The 26,972-nt window shown below is 39.0% G+C and overlaps 1 protein-coding gene across 8 annotated transcripts in view; it reads left to right on the forward strand.

Moving 5' to 3' along the window:
• The window catches only part of PTPRM (protein tyrosine phosphatase receptor type M), a 4,358,319-nt gene that overhangs the window by 1,283,947 nt on the left and 3,047,400 nt on the right, over positions 1-26,972 (forward strand). The gene's annotated exons all lie outside the window — the stretch shown is intronic.

The following is a 26,972-nucleotide window of genomic DNA, read 5'->3' on the forward strand; positions in this document are numbered from 1 at the left end:
TAATAAATATTTGCATACTATTTCCTTTAATGTGTAAGTTATATATTTTCCTCAATCTGTTCTTATTTTTTCCTATAGTATTATGCTGAAACCAAAAAGTATGTATCTGTCTATCTATCTCATAATTTGTTTACTTAAGTTTTATAGCATTGGAATACGGGTACATTTCACACAATTATTACTTCTACTAAGATGAAAAATACAGAGAACTAGATTAATTTAGACAATTGTGTGCTGTTGGTAAATGGCACAATGCCATGAAGCATTTTAAAATAAACAGAGTACTCATTGCATCATAATCCCCTTTGGGGAGAGTGACATCCCCACATATTGTTACATTAATAACAACATCCTAAGCATGCAATCTGTTGTTGGGATTTGGGCACCCAGGTTGATAGCTACCTGACTTTTGACCACCATGTTGCTTCCATTCTACAGAAAGCTTTGTATATGGCCCACTTCATATGTAAGGGTATCTCATCCAGGGACAAGAAAGTCATAACATCCCTGTATTCCTCCCTTATAAGGCCCATTATTGAGTACAATGCCCCCTTTGGCATGTACCTCGCAAAACACATGCAGCAGCTGGAGAGACCACAGAGGTTCCTCACCAGAAGACTACTGGGCCTCAAACATCTACCCTATATAGATAGGCTAAAAGCCCTGCCCTGCTACTTAGTTTCATAAAGACTCCTCGGATTTGTCCTCTGTCTGGCATTCAAAGCAATCTCAGACCCTGCCTTGATGGGACTGCTGCATATCCACAAGTCAAGCTTCACTCGAGTAACCCACATGCACAACTTCAACCTGGTCTATGACATCAATAGGACTTGTTGGCAGGACAGATTTGTGTCACAGAGACTCCCCCATCTGTGGAATAGACTCCCTCTCCATGTCAAGCAGAGTACCTCATTATCCCTTTTCAAGCGCAATCTGGATAACTGGATGGGAAACAGAAAATACACCCCTGGGATTCTACCTGTGTCCCTGCTGGATAGGGGCTTTTGGTGCTGACTTGTCTAAACATGGGCTAAACTCTTGGCTAGGCTTGTAAGAGCCTCAGGGCCAATAGCCAAGTAGCTTCCTATGATCCTATGATCCTACTATTTAAAAAGTAGAACTTCAGTAAAACTTAGAGATGAAATAATATTCAGATAAATTTGGAAAGTAAACATAACTCAAAATACCTAGCAAGGGTTCACCAAAATTACTTCATGATAAGGATCCTTGGACTGTTAGGAGAAATACCTCATGGGTGGCAGCCTAAATCTTATCTGGGCAAAGCAGGGGTGACTCCTTGATGTAGAAGGGTTTCCTGTAATGGACAGTGTATATTACTTGTTGTTCATATTTAAAGATAACAGCTTTGCCTTAATAAATAACAGAAGGTGAATCTCCTGGGAGAGGAATCAACTTTTACAGAATATAACAATGATGTCTTTTTGAATGTGTCTAATAGAGACATGGCAATCTTGATATAAGTTTAATATTGTGGTGCAAGTCCAACAGACAGCTAGCAGTATTGGTGCTTTATTGCTTCTGCCTCACAGATCAGTAGCTTAAAGATCGTGTGCAAAACTTTTTGTTAAATAAATATATATATACATCATAATTATGCTCTGATTAGGTAAAGTTGGCTTTTTGATTCTAAAACAAAATCTTTTAGTTTAGTTACTTCAGTGGCACTATTATTTGTAAAGTATAGTAAACTTGTGTTTGCCTTTTACTTCCTGATTCCATGTCATGTAACCTGCCCTTCTGATGATGTAATTATTAATGCTAATGACAGTTTGTATTGAGTAGATTTTTTTCTGTAGTCTGCAGCACATCTTAACAGATAAATGCAACACAATTAGTCCCTCAACTAGTCAGACAAATTGACAAACAAAGGCAATTATATTTAAGTAAAATTAAAACAGCACATAATAGGAGTACTTATAAAGTGAGTGGCACATGGCAAGCAGTATTGTTTTAATACTAATAGTTACCAACGGAGTAAGCACTTTCAGAAAGAAAACTAAGGTGTGCGAATCATCTCAGTGGAAGCTCAGCTGTCAATGCTGTTTGAGTTATAAACTGAATGGATAAGAACTAGAATGAAAACTTCTGGAACATTCTTTGCATCAGTTAAAGTGAAGATGCGATGAAGAAGATGATGGCAATGAAAGTGCAATAATGGCATAGATGTTGACAAAGATGAAGATGAAGACTATGATACTGATGGTGAATATGTATGTATTTATTTATTTAACACATGTTTACTGGGAAAGTCCAAATGGGGCAGAGCCCATTTACAGCAGAAGCCTATGGAGAAATGTCCCAGATGCATGTCTTTGTTTACTTAAGTCTTATAGCATTGGAACACGAGTACAGTTCACACCATTAATGCTTTTACTAAGATGAAAAATAAAGAGAACTAGATTGATTTAGATGATTTGTGTGCTGATAAAAATGTAATGACAATGAGGACGAAGATGTGGTGGTGAAGATGATGATGGCGATGTGATAACATTGCAGTTGAAGATGTGGTGAATGTGATGAAGAGGCAATGTTGAGGATGATGATTCCTGCTGGAAAGATTTTTGTAAGGTCAGTGGACTACATAGGCATTGACCCTAATTTCCAGAATCTGTCTACCATTTCTTTATTGAAGATAGATCAGAGCAGTTCGCACACATGCTTTAATCTCCATTAAGGGTAGCTGTAAACCACTCATTACAGTCAGCAACATAGGATTAAGCACAGCTGGGCCTCAATAAATCATTTGATGTGTTTCTAAGAATAAAAAACTGTCTATGTTCCACTGAACAACTTCCAAAATGATCACCGTGTACAAGATACTGGTGAAACTCAATGATCTGCACTTCCCAGGGTCACAACTAATTAAATTTCTCCATGCCTTTTGGGTTTCTAGTACCATGATTTGAATAGACCCCATTCCTAAGTCAAAGTATGATTAAAGTTCATGAAATTAGTATTGTTTGACTCTTTGATGTTAGCCAGAAGTGCTCTTTGCAGAACCAGCAATGTCCCCAGAATTAACTTCTTCTGTAATTCATACAGACTTACATGTATCGGTAACATATCTAAAATGATTGCAATTCTTTTTTATAAGACCCATTGACCCTACTATTATTGCAACTGTCTACGTATCCTTCTCCCACATTGCCCTCATTTCTGCCTGTAAATCCAAGTATTTTATGACTTTGTGTCTCTCTCTCTACATAAGACACTGTAGTCACTGGGTGTAAAGATTTCAATGATCAATGCTACTTTTGTCTTCTTTTCATGGACTGCTGTAGCTGGTTTTCTCGCATCTGTTTTCTGAACTGTTGGTAATGGGTCATCCCGTGTTATATAAACTTCATTGTTTTGTATAATGCTTTGTGTCTCATGTTTTCAAAGCTTCTTAGCTTCTTCATTGTTATAATGTTTGCACAGTATACAGTCCGTCTGTCATTCGTGTATCACATCCAGCAACAATATGTGTGACTGTTTCCAATTCTGTTTTACAAAACCTACATTTGTCTGTTTCCCCCACATGTTCAATGGACTTTCTAAACCAACATGTATGTTGTCCACTATCTTGGGCCGTCAATATTAACCTTTATCTTTTCCTTTGAATATGCCTCTCCTTAACCATTCCTGCATTCGATCCTGATGAACATGAGGTTGTTCCAGGCGTTTTCTATACTTGCAACTATATTTATGCCTTTTCAACATTTCCTGCCTTCTTATCTTATCCTTCACCTTATGTACTTTCTTTTGTTTTTTGGCACATTCAGTTGCTGCCTGATTTTTATTTACGTTTGGTTTGATTTCCATTCCCACTTGACGCCGATATGCTGCTGCTAAACTAAGCCGTGAAGTCATGTTAGACTTATTCTCCTTATGTTTTAAAACTTTCATTACATTTGGATCTTGTGAGGTCAGCAGGTTTGCATGCAGTCCTGCGATTGCAGATCGATATGTGTAATACATTTTGAGGGGGCCCATACCTCCTTCAGAACGGGGAATATATAACCTTGGTATGCATTGATTTTTATAAATCATTTGATAAGCATGAAACATTTTTCTTGTTTTACTGTCCAACTAATCCAGTACCTTTTGGGGCCAGTTAATCACTCAAAAACTGTAGGTTAGGAAAAGAACAGCAAATAGGTTTATAGCTTGGATTTTGTTCCTAGATGTCACAGCTGTTTTCAATATTAATTTTAGTCTTCTAAAATATTCCTTATTACGTTTTATTTGCATTTGTTTGTGTGTTATTGTTGATCCTTCATCATAGCCCAAATATTGTTACAGTCCCTCATGCTCAAGCTCTTTTATATCACATTTCTGTCCCAAAAACTGAGATATTTTCTTGGTGCTACAACTGTCTTGCCTTAAAGGTTGCTTTTGCACGTTTATCAAGACCAAATCACATTCTTATATAATCCGGGAAAGTTTTGACCAGTTGTAGTTGTGCTTTCATTTCCTCATCTACGGAACATAGTTTTAAATCATCCACAAAAAGAGGATAAAAATCCATGACCTAATGTGGTAAGTAGACAGCTTAATGGGTTAAGGGCAAGGCAAAAGAGCAGCGGTGACAGAGTCACCCTCAAATATCCCCCTTTTGAATTTTCATTCCCAGAATAATAATTTGCCCTTTGTCATGGCTTAACTACAAAGTAGTTTGTAATTGTTTCATGGTCACTGTAATGTAATCAATCAGTGTAGGGTGTACCTTATACATTTGTAAGCACTCTTTTTTTCCATGAATGTGGAATATTGTCAAATGCTTTTTTTGTAGTTTATCCATACTTAGATTCTTCCCCTTTTTACAGTTGTCCATTATGACTTTAATGATCCTTTGTTCCATATAACTTTTATTTGTTACTGTTTTGTTCTAGTGCCATCATTGAGTTTTCTTCTAAATGACTATAAACTCTATTGGCATCAATTCCAGTGTATAGTTTATATGTCATTGGAAGGCAAGTTATCAGTGTATAGTTTTTAGGATAGCTTGCAGGTTTGCTCTTAAGGATGAGTATTGTCTTTCCTGTTGTTAAGTAGGTTGGCATCTGTTCAGGGTGCACATATAAATATTTCCACATGGACCAGAGTATGTCAGACCATTACATTGTGTGGAATTAGAAGGTGTCCATCCTTTAACTATGAATTGATTAGAAGACTTGTGAAATTCACTTTACATTTATTTCCCTTGGGTGTGGTCTAACATACTCTGGTCCATGTGGATTTATTTTTACTTTTTGACTGGAGGTTTCCCTATCTTTTCACATTTGTATCATGCATATAAATATTCTTACTCATGGCTAAATCTTTATGTAAAGATGTTAATGCTTTTAGCCAGAAGATAGGTACCCTATCTGGGTCTGGAGTTTTTCAGTTATAGGCTCATAGGTTCATAGGTAGGTACTAGGCTATTGGCCCTGGGGCCTATATAAGCCTAGCCAAATGGTACCCTGGCTTTTGCCACCCAAGAAAATTATTTTTCTGTGCCCCTGTCGAGCAGAGCCAGAGAAATGATCCCCGGGGTGAATTTCCTATCTCCCATCCAATCATCAAGATTTTTCTTGAAGAGTGCTAATGAGGAGCTTTGTTTGATATAGATAGGTAGTTTGTTCCAGAGTGTGGGAAGTCTCTGGGACAGGAATCTATCCCTCCAGCATATTCTGTTTATTGTAGTGACAAGGTTTAGGTCCCTAGAGCGTGTAGCTCGGAGGGATTGGGATTTCTTTAAGTGGAGCATGTCCATCAGCTCTGGGTTTGACATAGCTTTGTATGTTAGGCAGAGATCGCCTCTGAGTAGGCGATATGCGACGAAGTAAAGCTGGAGTTTTTTGAGATGGTCTGTGTAAGGCATCTGTTTGAGGCTGGTAATCCTCATTGTGAAGTATTTCTGCGGCCTTTCCAGTTGTTGTAGATGTCTAGTGAGGTACATACCAAAAGAGGCATTGTACTCTATAATGGGTCTAATGAGTGATGAGTAGAGGGGAACAATTACCTCTTTTATCCTGGATGAGAAACCTTTTGTGATGAGGTGTGCCATGTAGAAGGATTTTCTGACTACTGTGGCGATGTGATTATCAAAGGAGAGACTACTGTCCACCTGTGTCCCAAGGTCTCTTATCACACTTTCGGTGTTAAGCAGACTACCGCCTATGTAGTAGTTCAGGGGTACAGAGTTTTTACCAAAAGGGATGACAATGCACTTTTTGGCATTGAGCTTGAGGCCATGGCTTTAACACCAGGCATCTGTCCCAGTGACGCCCTTTTGTAGGATGTCCACATCGTTAGGAGTTTTGATTATGGCTCCTGGTTTGCAGTCATCTGCGAACTTTGTTAGTCAAAGACCTTCTGTGTTAGCCTGTACTTCAGAGAAGTAGATACCAAACAGGAGAAGACCCAGGACTGAACCCTGTGGTACTCCACTTGTCACTGGTCTGAAGTTGGATTTGAAGTCTGCTACTTTCACAGTGTGGGCTCTGTCAGTGAGTCACTTGGCATCCCATCTTGTGACATAGGGATTTATACCTAGTTTAGTGAGTTTAGCTATAATTTCAGAGTGGGGGATGGTGTTGAAAGCCTTGGCGAGATCTAGATAGGTTGTGTGAACCACCTTACCCTCATCTACAGCTTTGGTGACCACTTCAAAGAAGTCTGTCAGGTTTAGGAGACATGATCTGCCTTTTACAAACCTGAACTGGGTAGGGTCCAGAGTTTGAAGATTACCAATGTCATTGTTTATAAGTTCCATGATGATACATTATATAACCTTGCAGACCAGGCTCGTCAGGCTAATAGGGCGGTAGTTCCCGGGGTCTGTGGTGGCTCCCCCTTTTTGTGGAGTGGGATAACTGTTTCTGTGCACCATTCAGTGGGCACAAAGCCTGAGGTGAGGCTATGATTGAACATGGTACTTAGGTGGGGTGCCAGTTCGTTCTGCAGTTTGTGTAAAACGCAGCCTCAGATGTCAGGTCTCATGGATGCTGTGTTCTTGGCTTTGGAGAGTGTGTTTTTTACCTGTGCAGCCATGGTTGCAGGAACTTTGCATTCTTCCAGTATAGAGATGGGCCCCTTAGGGGATGAGAAGGGGGTAAAGTTAGCACTGAACCTATCTGCCAGGATGTTGGCAATATCAGTTGATTCTGTATATTTAGTGTCATTGTGCTGTAACTCAGAGCAGATCTGAGTGCTGCCATTGAGATTCTTGACATAGCTATAGAATGCTTTGTGGTTGTCTTTAGAATCAGTGACGATTTTTTTTTTCATAACTAGCTTTGGAGGATTTTATGAAGGATCTCAGCTTCATACTGAAGCTGACCAGGAAGTTCCTCCAATCATGGGATTTTACTCTTTTTTGCAACAGTTTCTTTCTTCTGTTGTAGAGTTTGTTTATAGCAGGGGACCACCAGATTGGCTTCCTTTTTTTGGAGGATAACATCTTGGTTCTGTTAGGGATTGCATGATCCATGCACTCGTGTAAGTGCTTATAAATTGCATTTGTGTAGCATTCAGCAGTAGTACCTCTACTGTCTGTCAGCATGGGTGTCGTGAAGTTTGCCACTTCTGTCTTAAGAAATGTGAAGTTGGCGTTGGAGAAATTTTTTATGGTGGTTTCCCTAATGGGGGGTGTGGGTGGGATGTGGATGTTTAGGGTGATTAGCTTGTGATCGGATCTGACCAACAAGGAATTGACCTCTGGTGTGGAACACCGGTTGCCCATGTTGGTAATGACCAGGTCTAGGATATTGCTGCCCCTGGTGGTGGTGTGGATAAGTTGATCCAAGGCATTGGAATTTATGAATTCCAGAAAACGTTGAGCACAGGAGTTGGTACATGAGTAGTTTTCCCAGTTAATGGTGGGGTAGTTGAAATTGCCCATTATTAGGGTGTTAGGCTGTACCCTAATATTTTCCAGTGTATCAAGAAATGAGGAGTGGGAATCCTGGGGCATAGTGGGGGATTTGTAGCAAGCTACAATTTGGATTGCGGTCTTGCCCAGAGTTAGATGCACTTGGATAGTGTCGGATACATTATGCTGAGCAACTAGCCTGGAGGTGTGGATACCCTTAATGAATATCAACATGCCTCCGCCTTTAGTGTTTCAGTCCAAGTTAGGTGTCCGAAAGGTGTGGTATGAATTATAGCCTGGTAATGCAGGAGTGCGCTCTGGAGCCTTGAACCAGGTTTCTGTCACTGCACAGATGTCGATGTTCTCCATTTTAAGGAGTGCTTCGAGTGAGTGCATTTTGAGGTTTAGATTTCTGGCATTGAGTAGCATTATCCTCAGAGTTTGTTTGCTTGTACCTGTTACAGTGGTGAATTTGTCATTTTAACCTTGCCTAAAAAAAGGCAATAGAGGGTTGGCAAGAGCCTTAGCCAGTATCCAGAATCCCAAGAGCAACAGGTGCAGGCCATCTCTGGTAAAGCATCGTGGTTTGTCGATCATGTTATCCCAGGCAGACAGATACTGGATCCACTTAGATTGACACCAGAAGCTTAGCCAATTGTTGAAGTCAATCATTTTGTCCTTGTACTGTGGTATCATTCTGAGTGATGGCAGGATGCTACTCAGGGCTAGGGTCATACCTGCCTGGGCTAGAAGATCGGACAGCTCCTCCATGTCTCTTTTCATGTCATCCAGGGAGGTACATCTCAGGTCATTCACACCAACATGGACAATGACAGAGTCATATTTGTACCTATTGTGGAGTGACCTGAGTGTGTGCATTATGTGGCAGATCCTGGCACCCGTCAGGCAGCTGACAGTAACTTTCTCCTTGTTTAGCCTGGTGAGTGGAACATCAGTGTGCCTGTCTATAGAGTCACCTATGACTATAGTGTTGGGTACATTGTTATGCCTTATGGGCTGTGGTTGAGTGGCACACTGAGTTTGTGGGCTATGTGTCATTTGGGTTGTGTTGGGGGGGGTGGAGGTTGCTTGCATTTCTGCTGTGGAGGTCCCTGATGCTTGGGTAGATTTTTATTGAGAGCCTCCATGAATGTAGGTGTATGTTTTGTGTTTCTATATGTGTGTTTTGGTGGTGTAGGTTTTGAGGGACTATGTGATGAGTGTGGTGAGGTGCAAGTGTTTACCTTCTCCCCTTGACTATCTAGTCCAGTCTAGGGTGAAGAGAGCTTTGCTTCCAGTTTGGCTATATAAGTCTCACAGGTTGTAGTGTTGGGTGGTAGGAGGAGAGGGTTGTCTGTGTACATAAGGCAATTGCTGCATTGCCCCAAGATGCCCAGATTCATCAGGTAGACTGGAGAAAACACTGGGAGCTGACCCTTAGGCATGCCTGGATAGGTGCTTATTTATTAAGTACTAAAAGTACTAAAAACTGATTTCTTCTAGACAAGTGAGGAAAGTTGAGTGCTGTAGTAATTTGTAGCTTATTTAGTGCTTACAATGAGTTCTGAACAAGTGCTGAGCTCAAAGAAACAGATTTGAGTGCTAAAACTAAAAACCTGGCTAGTTCTAAGAAACAAAATTAAGCTAGAAGACTTCCTTCCAACACAGATAGGCTTGGGGGCTCAGAAGCTTACAAACAGTCCTGGATACAGCAAATCTGGACTAGACGACTTACTGGAAAGGCAGGAACAAGCTTAGAAATTGTTTTTTTTTTTTTTTTTGTTTGTAAAGTGGAAAGAAAAAGGAGGAGCAGAAATTAAGTGGGCTGGCCTTCTCAAATGTTCTCCCTGGGTTAGGTAAAATTAGGTAATGACACTAGACTGGGAGGAGTGTCCCAGATCAGATTTACAGTACCCAAACAAATGCTTAATAAATGTAGACAATATCCAGTTAATACCTCATACACAGTGAAACTAGCTAGAAAAGTATGCAGCAGACAATAAAAGTGCTATAAATAACTCGTAAAAATAAGCAAAAAAACAGGATACTTAATGTTACATTTTGCTCAGTGCCCTTCCTCCGATTAGCTCAGTGTGAAATGACAGAAACACTCACAAGTTAACTTCTTAGGTAACAGAAAGTTGAAACCTGAAACAACTTTAAAAAAAGCTCGAACGAACCAATGAGGTGCTTACTCCAAGCTGTAGTCCATGTTACCCAAATCAGCCAATGACCGTAAACAATCCCCTCACTGAAATGCAGTATGGCTTTGGCTAAACTAAGATGGCCTTGAACATGTGCTCAAACACACAGCCTCCACAATAACTAGGCCCAAAACAGAGGCCTGAATATGGACAATGCTACAAATACCCGCACTACTTAGGTAGAAAAAAAACTGCAGAAATGTCTATTATAGCAGAAAAGCAGCAGTGAGCCTTTAAATGAAAATTTTAGACAGATAAAGGAGCAAGGAGACTCTAGAGAAAGCTTTTAACTTCAAACAAGTTGTATAATACACTCCTTGGCAGAAAATCAGAACAAAAAACCCAAACAGATGCTTAGTAAGTGTAGACAATATCCAGTTAATACCTCGCACACAGTGAAACTAGCTAGAAAAGTATGCAGCAGACAATAAAAGTGCTATAAATAACTCGTAAAAATAAGCAAAAAACAGGATACTTAATGTTGTATATTACAGATCCAAGTTTGCTCAGTACCCTTCCTCCGATTAGCTCAGTTAGGAGCTTTTCTTAATTTTGCTTCAATTTCTCTGGCCATTACTTCATCCCATTTCATAAGCTGTACAGTTGAGCTTCTTATTCTTTCATTTACTTCTTCTGTGTTCCTCTAAACAACTTCCAAAATGATCACCTTGTACAAAGATACTGGTAAAACTGAATGATCTGCACTTCCCAAGGTCACCTATAGGCCTTATGTATAATGACCACTGTGGCCCGCTACCACAGTCTGGAAGCACTGTGTGCAGAGAGCCTTTTATTCTATAAGTATTGATGTGGTTTACTTAATTATGTACATATCAGGTACTTCAGACTAGTGGGTCTTTTCCTAATTTCAGGACAAGAGCAGCATGGAAGTACTGACCCAAAGATTTCTTTTGGAAATCCACGCTCTCATCCCTTGTTGTCTAAATTCCAAATCATGTGAAATAGCCTTCTGTTGATGGATGTAACAGACGGCTATACGAGTCAGTTACTGTGTTGCAGAATAGACTGGTACCCACTGTTTTCAAAGCTCAGAAGTCAGATATTGGGCCCTTGACAGGGTTTGTACCCCATGAGATGAATCCACAGATAGAAGTGAAGGAAACTATGTGGTGAGGTGCAACACGTCAAAAATGTTAGACAGCCATAGATGTTTCTGGTGTATAACTTGAGTTAAGGTAAAAGATTTTGTTTCATTCACCACAATATCCTATATTAATCCATTCTTTAAAGCCAAATTCTTGAGACTAGAACTTGTTTGTGTCACTGAAATTGGTAGCTTCATTCCAGATATGCAAATACAGTTATGCTTATTTCCAGAAATGGGGTGTACTTTTTGTAGTAGGGATATTGGATGATGGTACCTCATTGGACCGTGATCTGAACTCGAGTCCTAATATTATATGATGGTGTTTCATCGCACCTATTGTTCACATGTTCAGTCTCTTCCTCCTCTCATCGCACCTATTGTTCACATGTTCAGTCTCTTCCTCCTCTCATCGCACCTATTGTTCACATGTTCAGGCTCTTCCTCCTCTCATCGCACCTATTGTTCACATGTTCAGTCTCTTCCTCCTCTCATCGCACCTATTGTTCACACATTCAGTCTCTTCCTCCTCTCATCGCACCTATTGTTCACATGTTCAGTCTCTTCCTCCTCTCATCGCACCTATTGTTCACACGTTCAGTCTCTTCCTCCTCTTATCGCACCTATTGTTCACATGTTCAGTCTCTTCCTCCTCTCATCGCACCTATTGTTCACACATTCAGTCTCTTCCTCCTCTCATCGCACCTATTGTTCACATGTTCAGTCTCTTCCTCCTCTCATCGCACCTATTGTTCACATGTTCAGTCTCTTCCTCCTCTCATCGCACCTATTGTTCACACGTTCAGTCTCTTCCTCCTCTCATTGCACCTATTGTTCACATGTTCAGTCTCTTCCTCCTCTCATCGCACCTATTGTTCACATGTTCAGTCTCTTCCTCCTCTCATCGCACCTATTGTTCACATGTTCAGTCTCTTCCTCCTCTCATCGCACCTATTGTTCACATGTTCAGTCTCTTCCTCCTCTCATCGCACCTATTGTTCACACGTTCAGTCTCTTCCTCCTCTCATTGCACCTATTGTTCACATGTTCAGTCTCTTCCTCCTCTCATCGCACCTATTGTTCACATGTTCAGTCTCTTCCTCCTCTCATCGCACCTATTGTTCACACATTCAGTCTCTTCCTCCTCTCATCGCACCTATTGTTCACATGTTCAGTCTCTTCTTCCTCTCATCGCACCTATTGTTCACATGTTCAGTCTCTTCCTCCTCTCATTGCACCTATTGTTCACATGTTCAGTCTCTTCCTCCTCTCATCGCATCTATTGTTCACATGTTCAGTCTCTTCCTCCTCTCATCACACCTATTGTTCACACGTTCAGTCTCTTCCTCCTTTCATCGCACCTATTGTTCACACGTTCAGTCTCTTCCTCCTCTCATCACACCTATTGTTCACACATTCAGTCTCTTCCTCCTCTCATCGCATCTATTGTTCACACGTTCAGTCTCTTCCTCCTCTCATCGCACCTATTGTTCACACGTTCAGTCTCTTCCTCCTCTCATCGCACATATTGTTCACACGTTCAGTCTCTTCCTCCTCTCATCGCACCTATTGTTCACATGTTCAGTCTCTTCCTCCTCTCATCGCACCTATTGTTCACATGTTCAGTCTCTTCCTCCTCTCATCGCACCTATTGTTCACACGTTCAGTCTCTTCCTCCTTTCATCGCACCTATTGTTCACACGTTCAGTCTCTTCCTCCTCTCATCGCACCTATTGTTCACACATTCAGTCTCTTCCTCCTCTCATCGCATCTATTGTTCACACGTTCAGTCTCTTCCTCCTCTCATCGCACCTATTGTTCACACGTTCAGTCTCTTCCTCCTCTCATCGCACCTATTGTTCACATGTTCAGTCTCTTCCTCCTCTCATCGCACCTATTGTTCACATGTTCAGTTTCTTCCTCCTCTCATCGCACCTATTGTTCACATGTTCAGTCTCTTCTTCCTCTCATCGCACCTATTGTTCACACGTTCAGTCTCTTCCTCCTCTCATCGCGCCTATTGTTCACACGTTCAGTCTCTTCCTCCTCTCATCGCACCTATTGTTCACACATTCAGTCTCTTCCTCCTCTCATCGCATCTATTGTTCACACATTCAGTCTCTTCCTCCTCTCATCGCACCTATTGTTCACACGTTCAGTCTCTTCCTCCTCTCAACCCACATATTGTTCACACGTTCAGTCTCTTCCTCCTCTCATCACACCTATTGTTCACATGTTCCGTCTCTTCCTCCTCTTGTCATTGAAAAGAAGTATCTGGAATGTGATCCAGCAGGTTTTTCTTTCCTCATCTTATACAACTTATGATGAATAACTGAGGATTGCCTCTAATGTGTTTTCATTTTATTCTGAATGCAAGTAGGAAGTTTACATACTAACTCACCATGCATACACCTCAACACTGCAGAATTATGGGAAAAGAAAAATAATTGGGGAAAAGGCTCCGAATTAGGGACCTTTTTCAAATGCTGGTATTGTTAACTTAGAATTTTTCAAAATTATTTCCAGTTTTAAGAAGGATGGGGCAAAAAAGAAATAAGAACAAATGAACAAATTAGAGGTATCCCATCAAAATCTGTACATTTGACAGGAAAGCATGTCTGGTCTTCTCTTTCTAGCTAAATGTTGGTTCAGACAACGTTTTAATATGTACAGAGCTAAGGTATGTCCAGGAGCCCTACAGTAATGTATCCATACAAACAGACAGAAACTCACAGGAATATGTACATACATGTACACAAACAAAAATGCAATGATGGGGTCTCAGTGTTCAGCAGGCAATGCTGGAAAAAGCAAGCAGAAAAATATGAATGCATTACTATAGTACATATTAGTTTACTAAGCCACACCGAAGCGCTATGAATGCATTACTATAGTACATATTAGTTTACTATGCCACTCCAAAGCACTATGAATGCATTACTATAGTACATATTAGTTTACAATGCCACTCCAAAGCGCTATGAATGCATTACTATAGTACATATTAGTTTACTATGCCACTCCAAAGTGCTATGAATGCATTACTATAGTACATATTAGTTTACAATGCCACACCGAAGCGCTATGAATGCATTACTATAGTACATATTAGTTTACTATGCCACTCCAAAACGCTATGAATGCATTACTATAGTACATATTAGTTTACTATGCCACTCCAAAGCGCTATGAATGCATTACTATAGTACATATTAGTTTACTATGCCACACCGAAGCGCTATGAATGCATTACTATAGTACATATTAGTTTACTATGCCACTCCAAAGCGCTATGAATGCATTACTATAGTACATATTAGTTTACAATGCCTCACCGAAGTGCTGTGAATGCATTACTATAGTACATATTAGTTTACTATGCCACTCCAAAGCGCTATGAATACATTACTATAGTACATATTAGTTTACTATGCCACTCCAAAGCGCTATGAATGCATTATTATAGCACATATTAGTTTACTATGCTACTCCAAAGCGCTATGAATGCATTACTATAGTACATATTAGTTTACAATGCCACACCAAAGCGCTATGAATGCATTACTATAGTACATATTAGTTTACTATGCCACTCCAAAGCGCTATGAATGCATTACTATAGTACATATTAGTTTACAATGCCACACCAAGCGCTATGAATGCATTACTATAGTACATATTAGTTTACTATGCCACTCCAAAGCGCTATGAATGCATTACTATAGTACATATTAGTTTACTATGCCACACTGAAGTGCTATGAATGCATTACTATAGTACATATTAGTTTACTATGCCACTCCAAAGCGCTATGAATGCATTACTATAGTACATATTAGTTTACTATGCCACTCCAAAGCGCTATGAATGCATTACTATAGTGCATATTAGTTTACTATGCCACTCCAAAGCGCTATGAATACATTACTATAGTACATATTAGTTTACTATGCCACACCGAAGCGCTATGAATGCATTACTATAGTACATATTAATTTACTATGCCACTCCAAAGCGCTGTAAATGCATTACTATAGTACATATTAGTTTACTATGCCACTCTAAAGCGCTATGAATGCATTACTATAGTTCATATTAGTTTACTATGCCACTCCAAAGCGCTATGAATGCATTACTATAGTGCATATTAGTTTACTATGCCACTCCAAAGCACTCTGAATGCATTACTATAGTACATATTAGTTTACTATGCCACACCGAAGCGCTATGAATGCATTACTATAGTACATATTAGTTTACTATGCCACTCCAAAGCGCTATGAATGCATTACTATAGTACATATTAGTTTACTATGCCACTCCAAAGTGCTATGAATGCATTACTATAGTATATATTCGTTTACTATGCAACTCCAAAGTGCTATGAATGCATTACTAAGTACATATTAGTTTACTATGCCACTCCAAAGCGCTATGAATGCATTACTATAGTACATATATGTTTACTATGCCACTCCAAAGTGCTATGAATGCATTACTATAGTACATATTTACAATGCCACTCCAATGCGCTATGAATGCATTACTATAGTACATATTAGTTTACAATGCCACTCCAAAGCGCTATGAATGCATTACTATAGTACATATTAGTTTACAATGCCACACCAACGCGCGGTTACTTTTCTTTTCATTCAAATGACCAGTGAAATTACTAAAGAAATGCAAAGTTGTTTTTATTGCTTTAGTTCTGAAAAAATAGAATGATTGTGGAAAAAGAATGAATTATTTTATAGGCTCTTTATCAGTAACAACATAATATTTTAAATAAATTACAGAGTTCTAGATTTCTTAAACCTTTTTTCTCAGTCTAATAAAATTAAGTATTTGAATAGTTTCACACATAGCAATCTTCTTTTCCCCCTCCTGTAAGGAAAGTTGGCTAACAGATTATGAAAGCATTTTTCTGATGGCCTTTTTTTGCCTAATACAAGTTTATTCCTTAAAACTTCATTGGACTTCATTGGACTCTGTTGTATCTTGCAGTAACCTATGGATCTGTTATACACGACAAGAAATGCTTGGCATTTAATTTACTAAATCAGACATGCAGACTTTTATCAAAATAATCACAGGCAAGTTTGAGTTATTTTCTTTTAAATCATAACTGTGTCGCAGTCAGACAAATACAAGGCCAGCAAAAATGAAATCCCACAAGAGATTTCCCCCAAAAAACTCTGTGATGTGGGCACACAATGTATATTGCTATGACAAAACAGCATGACATTATGCTGAGTAGTATTTATAGTATCTTTAGCTTTTCTTCCTGTTTTTTTTTCAGAAAGCAGGGACTCTGTCTGTTTGTGTTGTTATAGTTAGCATAGGGATCTATTGCTGTGTGCATGTTTTTGTAACACACAATCTGCAGCTACAGTTGAGTACGCACTGTTTTACATTCCGGTGAAGAAGTCGGACAGACATATTACTTCTTTTTCATTACACTCCCCACTTAATCTTTATTCTTGGCAAATATTTAAAGTAAAATCCAAAAATACAGGTAGTTAGTAGGCAAGCAGTTGATGACACCATTAAGGTGCCTAACCCAAATTCCGAATGTGCCAGGAAGCATTGCCCAAGATCATACATCAGGAAAATAAAACTGCAGGAATCAAACTCTGAACTACAGAAAGTAGCGAATTAACAGCTCATAGCTTTACTCCCCTGTCTCAGCTGCCAGACTCCTTTGTACTAATATTTTGCACTCATGTTATTTCTTTAAAAAGTCACACCTACATCTAGTGATATGAAAACAAACGTAAGAAGAAAAGCCATTAGGGGAAAACATCAAAAAGTAAGTTCGGTAATAGCTCTTAATTTTCAGTTTGTTTTTAATTTGTGTTGGTCTTTAGTACTTTTGTTGATGTTTATTTTGAACTTCCTCAGCACTCTAGCCATTTGAACTCCAAAGCAGAAAATGATATTTGCCTTGTTCTGTATTCTAGTCATATATCTGTCTTTTTAAAATGCATGATCATTGATATTAAGTGAGACAAAACATGCAGTTTTTATCCACCACAGTTTGTTCACTGATCTCCCTTGCTGGCCAGTCTTTGATCTTTTCCAGTATTTATACCAATAAATATATACTAAAGTACATCTTTAGATGTCATTTGTATTGCAGCCCCCAGCTCAAGATTATATGAAGAAAGATAGCAAAGTACCTATTATAAAGCAAGAAGCTGAATGTAGCATAAAAAGAAAAATCAGTACTGAACTACTTTGTATAAGCAAACAGACTGTTTCTCTGTTTGCATAGATGTACTTCCCATAGTAAGCATTTTTGGTTTGTTCGTATTATAGAGTACAGACCAATTAAGATTAACTGTGCAACTGAAGTGAGGCCAATAAAACTTCACCCAAAACAGTTATTGATGTGAAAGTTAAAGAAGCAATATGATTCACACAATGTTGTCAAGTTCTCTCTCAACCGAACCACACTCCGGTCAAAGGTATGAAACAGTAAGTGGTTCACGTAGCTTGAACAGCAAGGACAACAAGCAGGTCCGTAGGAAAATAACCAGCTCATCCATAGGAAAATAACCAGCTCAAACCCCGTAACTGCAAACAAAAAAAAAAAAAAAAAAAAGTTCTCTCTCAAGATTTATAATTTTTAACTTAAATTTCTCTTTCAAAAACATATTCTCTGTCAGTGTTCACTTTATTAGAGTCTTGTTAGAAAATAAGTATGAAAATAAACCTACCACCATGCAAGATAAAAGTGTTCTTTTTGCATTGCTCTGACATTTACAATTCCATATTCAAATAATATCAGAACATGAACAGTCTCTAACAATAATTGTGCAGGATTTCTACTTTGTAACTCTTCATATAATCTTCTCCCTGAAAGGAGTTCTGAAGCTGGCAACATTGTATTTTGTCATTTTTAGCCACACTGTTGCTATTTTCTTTTTCTTGCCATCTCAGCAATATCCAGCAGCCTCTAACTCACAATGTTTAAACAAGCAATAATGCCTGAAAGGGTGGGGATTACAGGTAAATAATTGACCACTGATGTGTGTTGTGAGGCTCAACACCACAAGAAGAGAGAATTCACACCCATGGAATGGGTATTATTTTCCTGTGACACCCACTTTGGAGGGCGTTATTACACTTGGAAAATGGATCATCTTTCAAATTGTTTTGCGATTGTTTTAATGTGTATACAAACGTGTTGTATATTTTTGCCCCCCACTTCATCCTACTGCACTCCTACACCAGTTACCCACAGCCATTGCAGGTTCTACCAGATTTTCTCATCACCCCTATATTTACTGCAATATTGGCTGTGGTCATTGGAGATCGTAAGGGTATCATGAAGGGTCTTAGCTGTCTGCCAATTGCTGGAGTATTTTGTATTGTGATCTACTCGATTACTCTGCCCTTTTCTGTATCTGTGATTATGTCCAAGGGGTAGTTTCTTCTGCAGCAGTTCAGCCATGTCCTCATCCTTTGCACTCTTTGGACCATGCTTCTCTAGCCACACAATGTCCCCATTGTCCACCAGGGATCACTGTGGGAAATGCCCATGTCACCACCCATCCCTCCCCTCCTGGCAGTAATACCCATCCCCCCTTCCTGAGTACCTAATCAAACCCAGAATTCCTAGGCGGTCATCAGGGTTTTATCCTGCTATGCCTTGGGCATGGCTACATATTACTTCCTCCAGCTACTGTCTCAAAGTTGCTCTAGGATATGTAATTGTTGCTGGAGGACATATTTCCAATCCAGAATATACATTTTGTAAATGTTTAATAATCTCTCTACACACACACACACACACACACACACACACACACACACACATACACACACACACACCCACACACACACACACACACACACACACACACACACACACACACACACACACACACACACACACACACACATGCACACACACACACACACATGCACACATGCACACACACACACACACGCACACACACACACACACACACACACACACACACACACACACACACACACACACACACACACACACACACACACACACACACACACACACACACACACTGACATACACCCAATATTGCATTACTTTTTATTTCTTTAATATTAACCCACATTTGCTAAACATAGCTTTTTTAAGTATCACTCAGAACTTCTTCATCAGATCCCATGATTTAGTCACAAACATCACTTTCTTTAAACAGCTCATGCATATGGAAAACAGTGATTTCAAATAAATACTTAAGACAATCAGTAGTGTAGCTAGGCAGGGCAAGAGGGCCAGCTGCCTTTGGCACAATGCGTTTGGTGGCAAAATCAGCTAATCCTGATCACTCTTTAATGCAATACCAGCTTTTAAAAGCTGGCACTGCATTGCTGTCAATCCTGAGAGCTATAGTTCTGCGTGTGTGCTCTAAACTATATCAACTGCTTGCTATATTGTGACAAGCAGTTTTCTACAGTTCAAAGTAATTGTTTTAACAAAAACCCGAACACAGTAGAACTCCATCCTGGCAGAGTATATACTGTAGCAAATGTTTGCTACATTATAGCATGCAGTTTGCTACAGTTAAAAAAAAAGTAAAAAAAAAAATTTAACTAAAACCTGTGCACTTTAGCTCTCTGTGCAGGCAGGATATATTCCGTATTAACTCTTTGCTACATTTGTAGCAAGTAGTTTGGTACATTTTAAATGTTTAAACAGAAGAGTTTTAAAATGAGGAAAGAACTGTAATATGAGGGCAGTAGCACTCAGTGCAGGCAGGCTATAAACTATAGCAACTGTTTTCTAACTATGTAGTAAAGAGTTTGCTCAGTTTGACAGAATTTTTATTTTAAATAAAATATGTTAAAGGGGGATGGGGCAGGGCACAGAAATGGGACCTGAATGGCTGGGGTGAGTGGGTGGAGAGGTGTGGCATGCATATGGCACTAGCTGTACCAGCTATGCTTCTGTAAATAATGAATAAAAGATTAATAAAAATCAATTAATAAGATTCTTATAAATTAAGGTGACCAACTAAAATGCATAGTTATTCATTGATTGTATGGTATTTTTTGTTGATTTTACATTTGCTAAACAGATGCATGTCGTAAGTGTTTTTTGTGTTTCAGTTCATGCTTGCTGACGTAAAACGGTGGACTTGTTTTTGTACCAGGCTTTACCTGTTCATTAGCTCTTTGTTGGATAACAGTCATTCTCCAAGCTTACTGTTCAAAGTTTAAACCATTTTCCATGCAGTAATCAATACTGTCTGCTGACTCCATGCAGCATCTATAAATGCCATTCCTAGGTAGGGTCAACACTATGAAAATAATGGTACCTGTGAGATGGGGATCAATTACGGAACAGGCACATGTAATAGACGTAGTTATCAATATATTTGACCCCAAGTTTCTTGCAGACTTCCTGGACCATACTCCCCTGTAGAGCCAAGTGAGGGCATTTATCAAAAATTTAAATGCAGGAATCCTGGCAGTGAAATCAGAACATTTCCCATATCTGTGTGGAATTTGAGGGAACATCCAGTTTTTATGTTCCAAAATGAAAAAGAAATGGTCGCATATCCTCCAGACAAGCTGTTTTATTTATTTATTTTTTATGCCTGTGATGATGCAGGATATTTAGGTATAATCAAAGGTTCATCAGATTGAGTTGCCCTTGTGTGTATATACACATCTGAACATTTTAATACAAACGCAGGATCCACACTAGTTTGATCTCTCACTCCTCTGCTGCATCCATCCATCCACAACCTTTTTCTAATTTTTGCACATGGGGTTGGGATGTGATTTCAACAGTGACAATCATCTAGAGCAATGGTCACTCTGCCTGGAGGCTAGCATAAGGCCACATAATTGTTTGCCCTGTCTTGTTCAAGGAGATCCTCCCCTGAAGTTGTTGCTATAAGAGTACAGAGCCAGAAAAAAGCTTAACGTGTCTGTTATAAATGGTCTGATACCTATAACTGCCATTTGTTTACTGAGCGTCTTAATGTGAGACATTTAATAGGTTCATAGATTAGTACTAGGCTAACTGCCCTTGTGGGCTATTTTACATTTAGCCAATTACCCCCATATTAGAATCAAACCTTGTTCCTTGTGTCTGTAAGGTAAACACCTTAACCATTATGCCAACGTTTGTTGACACTGTTGCTCCTGGGTTACTGTAGAAAACATGTGGTTTTGCCAAGTGATCAAAGAAAAGTTGTAGAAATTCATACAAATTCTTCTTTTTGTCATCTACCCATTTTTTGTGGTTGAGCTTCATTAATTAATGTTGAAATATTTTAGATGTAATATACTGTGCTACTGCCTGCATTTTATGGAGTGGGTTATATAAATGTAAATCGCTTCCTTCTTCCTATGTGTATAGTCATACACTTGAAATTTGATGAGATATTTCACATATTTGTGCAAAGAAGGTTATTTAAATAACTGACAGGGATAAAGCAAACAGCATAAAAATAAGTCACTTAGATATATATAAATATAACACAGAATTAAAATAAAATTATAAAGAGATATACCTGCCATAAAGTGATAAATCTGTGTATGCTCTAAGTAATTGCTGTTTACAGGCTATGTATACTTAAGGGATTCACTTCAGAAGCTCGAAATACTGAAATTCGATACTTCAGTATTTCGAGCTGAAGTATCGAATTTCAGTATTTCGAGCCCCGAATCCACAAAACAACGAAAACTCAAAAACGCAAAATTCAAAATCTTGCACACTGGAGATTTTGAATTTCGCAGTACTACTGCACGCACACACATCATTCTCCCCACACACATATAACCTCTCTACTACATGAAAGAAGGGGGCAAGCTCCCCTACACCCCCCATGTGGGGGGCTGCACCCCCCCACTTAAATATTCTTACTCCGAGATCGCACTATATACAAACACACACAAAACACCACCACACAAGCTACATTCTCCCCGCACACACACATCACAGCAACAAACAACAAAACACACTGGCACACACCACAGCCCCTACCCAAAACCCTCAACACACACACACACACACACACACACACACACACACACACACACACACACACACACACACACACACTTACCTGAATATATAACCACAGTGAAAGTTCAGAAGCGCAAAATTCAAAACCTCTGATATTTGAGGTTTTGAATTTCATGCTTCTGAACTTTTGCTGTTCTCAAGATTCAGCTTTCTGGGCTCGAAATACTGAAATTTGATATTTCAGTATTTCGAACTTCTGAAGGGAACCCATACTTAAGCATGGATTATTAGTATTTGGGTTAGATAGCTTGACATGGAGTGCTTTTTTTCAGTTTCTTTAATTATAATTTCCAAAATAAAAGATAACAGTGAACATTCATATGTAATGCGTAGTGTCAGCTGGTATTTAGCTTGCATATGGCTTTACCATTTGGCCATCATTTGTTAAATTTGCTGATGACCAGTTAGCATTATGAGAACTTTCAGTCAGAGGTGTTCGATGTTAGTCTTTTCAAGTTCTACCTCTTAATGTTTATTTTATCTTTAATCATGGAGTCCTGCAATATTTGTTCCCAAGGTGTTATTTTTTTCAAGAGGAGACAGTAGTCATTCCTTTTAACATGCTGCTTATCACTGTATTTACTGATAATTTAGCATTCATTGATAGTATGTCTTGTTCCACTGTATACTTTAACCAGTCAGGTATATGGTTAACAGGTGCAAGTTATGGTAATGAGTTCCTGGTTTCCTTTCACCTGATGTAAACCACACACTCATACCCAAGTATCTGTTGCCAAATACATTACTACATGGTAACTTAGTGAATTTATAAATCTAATTTGTTTCTGCATTCCTCTACAATGTCTTTAAAAAGGAAATATCTCGACCCATTCAATGGTTCTGTCTGACTTGTTTGTTATAGATTCTATGACTTTATTTCTCCCATATAGGCGCATGATATGTCAGTGAGTGTTTTTTGCTTATCTTTTGTATCCAGAAATTCCATGTCATTGAATTACCTAAGATCTTGGAAAATATCTCTTAAGATTAGGTACATTTTGAATCAGTATCATGTGTGATCTGGAGTTTTCTAAAGAATGGATTAGCTTTAATCAAACTGTTAGATCATTTTCGGGAAACTTCTTAGATCCAGAGTCCGGCAGGCTACTTAACGACTGTGTGGTAGGAAGCAAATCTTGGCAAGTGCTAGGAGATGGCTTCTGTTTCTCCATGTATAGTTCAGCTAGATTTGCCTGATGCAGCCTGGCATACCATGTGCATCCTGTTTAAATATATATCAAATTACATAGCACACTGAGGTCATTGCTTCTTCAGAGGTTTGTAGATTAGTACTAGGCTAACTGCCCTTGTGTGCCATTTTAAGCCTAGCCAATTACCCCCCGTGAGAATAGAATGCTGGACCCTTGGTCTGTAAGTAAACACCTTACCCATTATGTCATATGGATTATATTTCTTACATTGATTGCAATATTCTTTCTTGTTATCATGAATGCTAGTTACTCTAATTTTATTTGTATTCTATGAATAATTTTAATGATGCTGGGGAGAGTAAAAATAAAATTGTTTCAAAGAGATCCTGGAAAATATATAGTGACTTAGTAGGGGCAACTGGATCATTGCCCAATTTGTTTTCAGCAAGGGTACAGAAAGTTTGACCTCAACTGGGGATATTCTTGGGAAATGAAAATAACACTTTGAGAAACTTATGAGTTCATTGGATACACCCTTCTTTTAGTAGGTTGGCCCAGAAGTAACTGATGAGAATTAATCCATTTCTGTAGATGAAGTCACCTCTGTGATTAAACAGCTCTGCACTGGCAGGACCATGCAAGGGAATGAAATATGACTAGAAATGCTGGAGGCATGTAGTGTTTTTTTTTTTGGGGGGGGGGGTCATGGTTGCAGTACTCTAGTCAGTTTGTTTGTGTCTTTCAGCTTTTCCCAGTTAGGGGTCGCCACAGTGGAACTCCGGTCCGCTAATGATTGGCAGTAGATTTTTACTTGCTGGCTTGCTGGGCCTAACGCACAACCTTCAACGAAGGAACGCCCATTCACGCATGTCAACACACAGAAGACGCTCTAACTGAGAATCGAATGGGCAACGGCAATGTCTAACTGTGAGGCGACAACGCTACTGCAGCACCACCACCAGTTCTCTATTCAGTAATCTTTCAAATTTAAAAAAGACTTCTCCACTTCATGAAATGCCACATTGTCCATATCCCACTTTAAAAGCCATACAAACTCACTAAAACAGAAGTTACTTGATAAAGTAGACTGATTTTAACAGAGATTTTCATATTATGCATTCCAAAGTACTACAACTTTGTAGTCACATCTCTTCTGCACACCTTTAACCTTCATGTAACTTATCACTGGCACAAAAAAACCCATACCCTGCTACTTCCTTCAAAAATGTTCTAATAATTCTACATGCAAAGATCTGTTAATAAACAGCAGCAAATGCATTCAGACCAGTCGCTAATCTTTGTGCAATTATTGAAACAAATACGCATTTGCATAGCAAAGTATAATATCCTTACAGACAAGCAGTGTGATTTTCTCAATAACCACAGTACCTTTATACATTGACAAAGTAAATTTATATCAGTGTGGATGAGGGTAAACATGCAAGGCTAATATTCTTATATTTAAAAACATCAGTCACATGACACTCCTACAAAAACTCTCATCTTGTGAATTCTGTAACAACATCCTGCAGTGGTTTGATAACAATCTTGCTAATACTGTCCTTATGGTACTAGGGAATTACATGTACTCCATAGCAGGGACTGTTACCAATGGAGTTCTCAGGAGTCAGAGCTGTGTCTGTTACTGTTCTCCATAGTTACCAAGGACCCGCCATGAAACATCCCACAAGGCAACTGTATACTGCATGCAGATGATGCAGTTTTAACAAATGCTAATAATATATCACAATTTTTGGCCAAATCTCCAATGGTTGTCTTGAGGGAAGTATGGAATTGGTTAGCTAATAGTTATCAATAAATACACAGAAAACTTTAATAATTATGAACATTTATAAAGACATATGTCTGGAGCGTTTCTCCCTGGGCCTCCGCTGAAAATTGGCTTTGTTCCATGTTGGACTTTCCCAATTAACAAATGTTAAATAAATAAATAAATAAATAATAAATAAAATAATTCCAAAGGCTAAAAAAAGAGCCAAAAGTGATTTTCCATTAAACTGTAACAAACCACTTGCTACAAGCAAAAAGAAATGCACACAGTAGCTAGTGGTTTGCTACGGTTTACAATACAACACCATAAGGGCTTTACTGCTTCAGTCCTGACAGAAGCAATTACGAACAGTAATTAACAGCTCTGGCAATTTAGTTCTGAATGCCAGTACTGCCCATCTGTAACTGCCGGTGATTATGTCCTGTAACAGTCTGAGTCACACCCTAGCTATGCTTCTGAGAGAATGTGATGCTAACTACAGCTATTTTCCTTCTGCCGAAGTTTAACATGAAATGAATGCCGTCTGCCCAGGCAGTAAACTCATATTTCTTCATGTTCTGATGGTTGCAGTTATTCAATAGGTTACCTCCTGCTGGTCTGAATAGTTCTTCTGGGGGTGATTATTTGCAGTTTCCCACTCATTCTGTGCCAGTTTAAATTGCTTTTTGTACCATAATGCTATAGAATTGGCTTGGAGATCTTTAGAGGTGTATCTGGCACAGTCCACTGGGAGGAGGTCCCTGGGTAGACCAAGGACCCACTGAAGAGATTATTTCTGTCAGATAAGTTAAGATGGGCAGATGCATGGATGGACAAATGTATGGATAGATGGAAAGATGGGTGGATGCCTACCATAAGTGTTAATGTTTTGCCCCTAGATGTCCCTTCTTTGCAAAAATGTTATGTTTGCTATTGTTAAGGCGGGGACTAGAGATCTAATAGATTTGCTGTAAATTCAGATACTGAGCCAGACTTAGGGCTACATCAGGGTATTGTGTCGTGACTGTGCAGTCACCTGTCAAAAGAACCAAAAAGCAAAATGCCCCTTCATTACACTTTTTGATAAAAGCATGCATAAGATCAGTGTGGGTTAATACCTTTTCCTGCCATTTCACCTCCTGTTTTTGTTGGAGCCCTAACTTGTCCTTGATGATAATGCCGTGTCCCCCTGAAAATAAATAAAGCACGAGGTTTGGTTCTGAATTTTGGATGACCTCCTCAGAGGTGGGTGGTCTAAAGGGTCTACCATATTATTATGCTCATCATTACATTTTCTAAAGAAGGGTCTTCAGTAACCGAACAAGCGTCACTGTCATTGCCCTGCGCATCACTGTCATTGCCCTGCCCATCACTATCATTGCCCTGCCCATCATTATTTATTTATTTATTATGTTTGTGATATACATTTTTGTGATTTTAATGTTTCTAAATATTTATTGTTTTCTCAGTTATTCAGTATTTTTACTGGAGGAACTCTTTAAATGCTTGTTTAATTGTTCACCCAAACATCTTTGTTTGGTGGCTATTTAATTTATTTCAAGTTGATATAGTTTTATTTGGAAAAAGTCTCTAGTTGAGAGACCAAAGTGCTCAGTCAATAAAATTTGTAGAACCTGTATACGGTGTTTTTGCTACTGGGTTTTTTTGTTGCTGCCTGTCTGGACATTTTGTTTTTTGGTTCTTTTTGTAAAACACTATTTGTGTCTGATTAGTAGTCACCTGTCAGCACAAGAATATTACTTTCGATTATTTCAGGCATTTGGCTGTCGCATTAATGCGTTTGCTTACATGACTAGCTAATGCCTCTGCAGTCAACATGAGCAG

The sequence above is a fragment of the Protopterus annectens genome, chromosome 3.part1 (genome assembly GCF_019279795.1).
Source record: "Protopterus annectens isolate FY-2018-M chromosome 3.part1, PAN1.0, whole genome shotgun sequence".
Lineage (NCBI taxonomy): Eukaryota > Metazoa > Chordata > Ceratodontiformes > Protopteridae > Protopterus > Protopterus annectens.